Raw genomic sequence first — 7,890 nt, forward strand, 5'->3', positions numbered from 1 at the left:
TTAACATTACGGCCTGCACAGTCGGTCATGGAGAAGCAAAGCCAAGAGTGGTATCAATAGACATTGTTATGCCGATGGAGTTAAAAGACATGAATGGCAAAAAGAGCAAGGTATGTTTATCTTTCATAAAAACATGGTCGTATGACACTGGAATACCCTGTAAGCTACCATCCGCATGAATATTTTTTGCACGGAGAGCGGCGGCGGCGAATTCAAGGGCTGCTACTAGTATATCATATTCACAATCCGGTAGGAGAATCCGGAGAGTTCACCGCAGAAGGCCTCCGCGTCACTTACCATCATTCCCACGGTCCATTGACATCTCCTGGGGCTCATCCGACCCCCTCAGTCCATCCTCAGTTCCTCCTGGAGCTGGGGAGACTTTTCCACTCTTGATAAGTGAGCAGCAGCTCAGCAACTTTACGAACACCTCCCACATGACGTCTGTCTCAGACGATGTTTCGCAGGGAAATGTGGTCAGTGGAACTTTGTTGTTCCCGAACATCGCTTGGAGACAGAGAGACGTCACAAACGGTGGGCATCGTGGACGATTCGAACATGCATAACGGGGGTGCCATATTCACAGACGGTATGATATTGGACTTGATAACAACCAACTGGAGTCGTCAACAAATACACACGTGTTGATTTGCGGAACTTCGACGTTTAAAGATGGTCAATTTTTCTTCCAGGTCAATCTATGCTATTAACAGCTTATTCAGATAAGAACCCTATTTGCATAATTTATGAGGAAATGCTAGAATGGCATTCTTTGTTAAGATAGGACTGTCTTTGGTGGAGAATATGGTCAAGTGATATAATTCATTGAAATGAGGATCTTACTTGCATAATCAGGGGGACTAATCTATAATTTGTCAGTCATAAAAATTAATATCATTTGGCGAAGGTATGAGATCGTGGAACTCTTGTTAAGATATGCAACAATTTCACAATGTACACGTTTGGTATATATAGAAAAGGTCTAATGTCTGATTTGCTTCACTACAATTAAAAAATAAAATAAAAATCCAGCAATGTATTCCCTTCCTTTTTACCTTTAAAACTCCCCATAGTAATGTTTGCTACAAGTAATATAAAAAAGGAAAACACTTTCATTTACATAATACTGCAGTGATACTACTTGTTCTTTATTTCTCAAATCTACAGTATCAAAAACATCAGGGCACAATGGCTAAAAGAAATTGTAAAATGCCAGTACAGAACAGATCCTTTGTACACAAGAAGTCAGAAACATAGGTTCAACAAACACACTGTTAAAAAGAAATAAGAACCAGTACATTTGCGAGATTGGGAAGGAGACAGTCACGGTCAATCTTTGTATCTATCCACTTACATTTATGTAAGTGAGTCATCGCATGAGAAAAACAGGCAGAGGTTGGAAGATGGGGGTCGGCCAACTCGGCTCATACTTTGTATGTGAGATAAGTATGAGGAACTATTAACCGCCATATAGTTAAAACCTTCCAGCTATTTTTCGTTATATGGAGTTCTGGGCCCCCATCTAAGACCCTCAAAAATCAAACAATTTATGGCTGAAAATTACTGAAATTACAATGGATATCATGGTAATTCTCCACACTGGCGGTCCGCAGGTTACGGCGCAGCATACCCAGCGTTCTGTTGGCTTTGGTTGTTACAATGTACATGTACGTTGTCAACATTCCAGGAGAGGTTTGAGGTGATGGTTACGCCCAGATATTTGGCCTTACTTACCTTAGCTAGGGGGGATCCATGAAGGGTGTAGGAGTAGTTGATTTTTGTGGAAGGGACAGACATGACTTCGCAGTCATGTTCATATCATTTTTAGAATTACCATGGTATCCATTGTAATTTCAGTAATTTTCAGCCATAAATTGTTAGATTTTTGAGGGTCTCAGAGGGGGTCCCAGAACTCCATAACGAAAAATAGCCGGAAAACCCACATAAAGACCGTTCGTTCACGGCCCACGTTATGTGTGTCCCAATTAAACGACACTGTTTTTAAATTAGATGTTCCTCTTTCCGGCAACGGTAAAATCGTTTATCAGAATTGCCGCGTCACGGAGAAAAATAAGCTACTTAAAAATGACCAAAATTTAGAAAGATGAAAATTCTGATTTCATTGGTTCTGGTAACCCCCTGGTATACCCTTTTAACTTCAATGTTGCATCTTCATTTTTTGTTTTGTAAAAGTAGAAGATCCATGTGCCAAAAAACAGTTACTCAAGCAACTGGATATGATTTTGAAAACGTCAGACGTTTCAGCTAGTATCCACTAGCATTCGTCAGTGACTGAGAGACCAGAGGGGAAAGCAGGTTTATATACACAACCTGTTGATTGATATGCAAATAAAGTGAAGACAAATTTTTGGAAGTCGAAAAAGGAACAAAAGTCAGACAAGTCAAGACAAGATGATGCAAATTAGTCTGAAAGCTCCTGTTATACAGGACAGGAGCTTAAGTGTTGTCTGTCCTCGGGGCTGGGAGTGCCGGAAAGATCGACCCGTTTTCAAAATCATATCCAGTTGCTTGAGTAACTGTTTTTTGGCATATCGTATTACCTGGATGTCTAACCTTCATCGACGTAGAAGATCCATGCTATGTGACAAAAGAAACCCCATGTCATCATCATCTTCGATACTGCTCATCCCTCCATGCTCTAAAAAGAGGATTATTAGCAGCTGCGCATTAGTGACTGTGTGCAAAGTGCAAACAAAGGGTAGGGTAGGGATGGACGTAGACAAGTGCAAGGACAGGACATTGTCAAGTGAACACAATGGGGTTAGTTTTACACATATTTACATATGTACAAGGGCAGGGAGGCAGCTCAATGCAGCGAAGCCCGTCCCAGCTCTGCTTTGAACTGGGAGATGGACTTCGCCTCCGCCACACTGGGCTCAAGTTCATTCCACTCCTTGATGGTGCGAGGGAAGAACGCGAGCCTGTAATAGTTGTTCTTACTCGCGATGGTCTGCAGCTTTAAAGCGTGATTAGTGCGGCGGGAGCATCGGGCTGCCGGGACAAGACACGAGGTGTGGGGGACAGAGATGGTGTTGTGCAGGACTTTAAACATTGTAGTAACTAGTAAGCCTGGCCATTTTTCGGCGGTGTTGGGGTGATTGCCATCCCAGGTTACCTAGCATCTCAGTAACAGAGGCCGTTCGTCTGTAGTTGTTATATACGTACCTGGCGGCTCTACGCTGCGCCGCCTCCACTCTGCTTACCTGATGGGAAGTGTGGGGGTCCCAAACTGGGCAGGCGTACTCCAGTGTGGGTCTGACTAAGGCCATGTAGGCACGTTGTTTGGCCTCCACACTGGCAATCCGCAGGTTACGGCGCAGCATACCCAGCGTTCTGTTGGCTTTGGTTGTTACAATGTACGTTGTCAACATGGGGATTCCTGAGCCAAAAGTTTATCACTCTTTATTACTCTCTCAGTGGAGAGAGTCCCTTTTGGGTTTTTTTTTGTTCTCTTACGGGCGCCAATGACCTCATGGCCCGGCGGTTGTCCGCCCGACGGGAACCTCTCGCCTCCATGCATCGGCCAAGCGCAAAAGTTTGCGCCACGGCGCTTTCAACTCGCCGAAATTGGGGGTTTGTCCCGTCCGGAGTTGCCCGGTGATATTGTTTGTCGGGCCCGCCACAGCTGCAGGTGGCGCCGGCGGTCCGACTTCATGCGCTTGGCCGACGTACCTGGGCGAGAGGTGTAGTCTGAGCCTAGGTTTATCATTCTATTTCCTGTCTTCCGTTATTACCTTCGGCAAGAAGGTTATGTTTTCAGAGGCGTTCGTGTATGTGTGTGTGTGTGTGTGTGTGTGTGTGTGTGTGTGTGTCCGTCTGTAGACACGATAACTTGAGAAGGCTTATGTGCACACAATGTGATAACTTTGCGCCTAGTGTGCTTTGGGTCTGGAACACAGGCTAGCCGTTTGCCGGAGCCTGGTAGAGGCTACGTCTGAACAGGCCTGCGTCTGAACATCCGTGGGACTAGGCAACCGTCCGTGACGTCACCCTCCGCTGGCCAATCGTAGCGCGTCGGCCGTGCCCCACTTTCAGTGCAACTTCGGGAGGAAGTGGAAGGTTTCGGTCGGCCATTTCCTGCAGACATACATGTAGCCTTGTTCAAGGTTCAGGGTTAGCGGGACAACATGTGGGTTTGAAAGGGGAACAAGACGCACGGTACGCAGACAAGGTATGGCACACATACAGTCACACACTATCTAATATTTGAATGTATCAATGTATGCACTACGTACAGGAAACAAACTGTCAGTGCAAACAGGTTCCGCTTGTATAGAAAGTTGTGCTTTTTAAGCGTTTGTTTGTTTGTAGCAGCTCAAGACAAAGATGGATTGTCATGAAACTGGACATGCGGCATTGAAATGATTAGATGTTAGACTCCTTGGTACTGCAGCAGAACTTCCTTTTCATTTATATCTCGTGTTTTGGACATTTCTCTTGGGGTCGCCATGTTTTTGTGGTAGTGAAAACTACTGTTACAGTAACTGAGTCTTAGAGCGTGGTTTAGTTACATGCTTTTCACATGCGTCGTGTTGGGTTACAGTGTGTGTCTGTTGAACATGAAATACTTAGTTTACCCGCCAACACCTGGTCGTCGAGATTCATGTGATAGTTATTACGTACGACGTCGTTGCATTCCAAAGCATGCTATTCCAAATCATGTTTTGGAATGGGCCACGTTTTGGAATGCAACAGACGTCAACGAAAAGCCTCTATATAGTCCGTTTTCCCACTAGGGTAGAATTGCCTAATCTCCAAGCAGATCCCTTTCGGTGGCAAGACAGCATCCATTAGCCAGAGAAGGTCGCCGGCCACCGGTGGGGGTACAAAAAAACGGCCATGTATAAAAGCTAACGATCAGTTCCCCACAACCTCTGCTTGGAGAGTAATTAATTGCCCGGATCGAGCCGAATAGGTTGGATTTGATCCGGCTTCGATCCGGATTCTATTCGGCTGGATCCAGACACTCAATTCTTACTAAAAGAGCCCATGTATGTACTGGTGAAATCATGAATGGAATGTTTGGCGGTCTGTGAGACAAAACAAAGAAGTTGTTTGCATTGCCCCCCTTTGCCGCAGTCTATCAAAGTCATGACTGTCAAGCCTTCGTGACTGCACATGTAACACATTCTTTGTCACAGGTACAACCTGTATAACTGTCGAATACATGACTCCGACACTACTTATAGGGATTTCCAATATACCTGAGACAAGGGATAGGAGGGGTTAAGTCGTGATGTGGGAGACTAAATCTAACCTAACCCCAACCTTAACACTATAAACTCTAACTCTAATACCAACACTAACCGTAACCCTGGCCCTAAACCGAGAAGGGGCTGTAGTACTTACCTCCATGGAGCTAGCTCCATGGAGCCAGCTCCATGGAGGTGAGTAGTACAGCCCTGCGGCAGATTAATTTCCAGCTCCATGGAGCTAGCTCTACGCACTATGAATGCATATACGTGGTTCACGTCACCTTCAAGAAAATACATATACCTCTATAGAGCCAGCTCCATGGAGGTGAGTAGTACAGCCCTGAGGCATTGTTTTTGGTAGCTCCACGCCCTATGAGATCATATGCTTGGTTCACGTCACCTCCAAAAATGTCATCCACATGCTTGTGTGGGCAGTTCACATGTAGACTTCATGTTTTACTTCAGCAGAGGGTGCTTTTTTATGTTATGCTAGACCATTATGTAGGAATGGAAAAATGTTTTCTGGGAAATTGTTCTTTGATCTTTTCCGATACCCATCCGGCTTGTAGCTGCATCGTGTTCTTCGCGTTGTCAATTTCAGAAACCGCGTCACCATGTGCGTGTGAAATACGGTGAATAAAGGATACAAAAGAGATGTTTTAACAGATTATTTTATGACAGGAAGGTCGTAAACAACTCTAATTGTGTCCGTCTAGACAAAGGTTTTACACTTATGTGTCCGTTTGTACTGAAAAAAAATGAATACAGAATAACGCTATGAACAGTGGAAATTCCCCCCTTTTTTCGATATCCTGTTTAGATATAAGAAACGAACACTGCAAGCTGAGACACGAAAGCAGTGAAGGAATTAGCACTTCCGTGCCAATCGACCCTAAGCAGTTGACAAATGTCATTAGGTGACGTATTGCTTTCGTTGTCGGGATTTAGCCAAAACAATGAAGTTAAACCTCCTCGGCCAAAGGGATAACCTCCTTGATTTAGCAGAGCTCAAATCCCGCCTTTACACTTAAATGAATTCCCTCTAAAGACAAACACTGAAAATAGCCTGTTATTAATTAGTGTCGCTTGTCCCCTTTGTTTTTGGGCCCGAGGACCGTTCATTATCTGTCGCTTGTCCCCTTTGTTTGTGGGCCCGGGGACCGTTCATTATTTGTCAACTAAAGAAGGCGTAATGGAAACCAACGCCGTGAATACTGAAAATTCTATATTTCACAATGTCAATGGCCTCAACAGGGCTTTTTCCTTTCGATATCATGTTTTCTTATTGTATTATCGTATTGTCAGTTCTAAAATGAACACCACCATTGTTCGCAAGCTGAGCCACGATAGATTGCAGAAAATCGCATCTCTGTGCCAATCGTTGACAAAGGTCATTAGGTGATATCGATATCGTGGTCAGGATGAGGTCCCGACAACTTTTAAACTGGAGAGCTCAAATAAACGCAGTATGAATTCCAGCACATGGTTTGCGTCACGAAATTTAGTATAGTGTATATAGTCAATCAATACACAAGGACAGCCTTGCCGTAACATAACTAGTATCAAACACGATCATCCAAGATTTATAAATACCAATACTAGTAAACCGATGCAAACAATTTTCTGTACCATTTTCTGGAGCGTGGTATTTTTTGAAGGCAACGGGAAGCACGTTTATGTATTTATCTTGAAGGTGACGTGAAACATGTATATGCATTCAAAGTGCGTGGAGCTAGCTCTGTGGGCAAAACAGCCTCGACAAGACCGGCACTGTGTGTACATGTATCGTTCTCAGTGTGCGGGGCCGCATAGAACACCACCAAACACGATTATCCAAGATTTACAAATAACAATACACCGATCTAACCATTTTCTGGAGCGTGGTATTTTTTGAAGGCAACGGCAAGCACGTTTATGTATTTATCTTGAAGGTGACGTGAAACATGTATATGCATTCAAAGTGCGTGGAGCTAGCAAACAGGCTCGACAAGACCGGCACTGTGTGTACGTGTATCGTTCTCAGTGTGTGGGGCCGCATAGAACACCACCAAACACGATTATCCAAGATTTACAAATAACAATACACCGATTTAACCATTTTCTGGAGCGTGGCATTTTTTTAAGGCAACGGGAAGCACGTTTATGTATTTATCTTGAAGGTGACGTGAAACATGTATATGCATTCATAGTGCGTGGAGCTAGCTCTGTGGGCAAAACAGCCTCTGAGAAGACCGGCACTGTGTGTACATGTATCGTTCTCAGTGCGTGGGGCCGTATCAAGTTTAAACACGATGTATTCTAGAGCATGATTTCTTCATTGTAGGTGACGTGAACCATGTGTGTTCTTTGTGCACTGGGCTGTTTATTTCTCAAGACATTTATAGCGCTGGTTTGTTTTCTTGAAGTGACGTGAACCATGTATATGCATTTTTCTTGAAGGTGACGTGAACCAGGCATATGCATTCATAGTGCGTAGAGCTAGCTCCATGGAGCTGGAAAAAATCTGCCTCAGGGCTGAAGTACTTACCTCCATGGAGCTAGCTCCATGGAGCTAGCTCCATGGAGGTGAGTAGTACAGCCCCTATTGCCTAAACCTGACCTCTCGCGTATGAGGTAGCCTCCTTCGTAGACTTGTAGGGCGCGGCGTTATTTTTTTCGGTGAGCGACGGGAGTT

This window comes from Branchiostoma belcheri, unplaced genomic scaffold, assembly GCF_001625305.1.
Source record: "Branchiostoma belcheri isolate BF01 breed outbred unplaced genomic scaffold, Haploidv18h27 scaffold196, whole genome shotgun sequence".
NCBI lineage: Eukaryota > Metazoa > Chordata > Leptocardii > Amphioxiformes > Branchiostomatidae > Branchiostoma > Branchiostoma belcheri.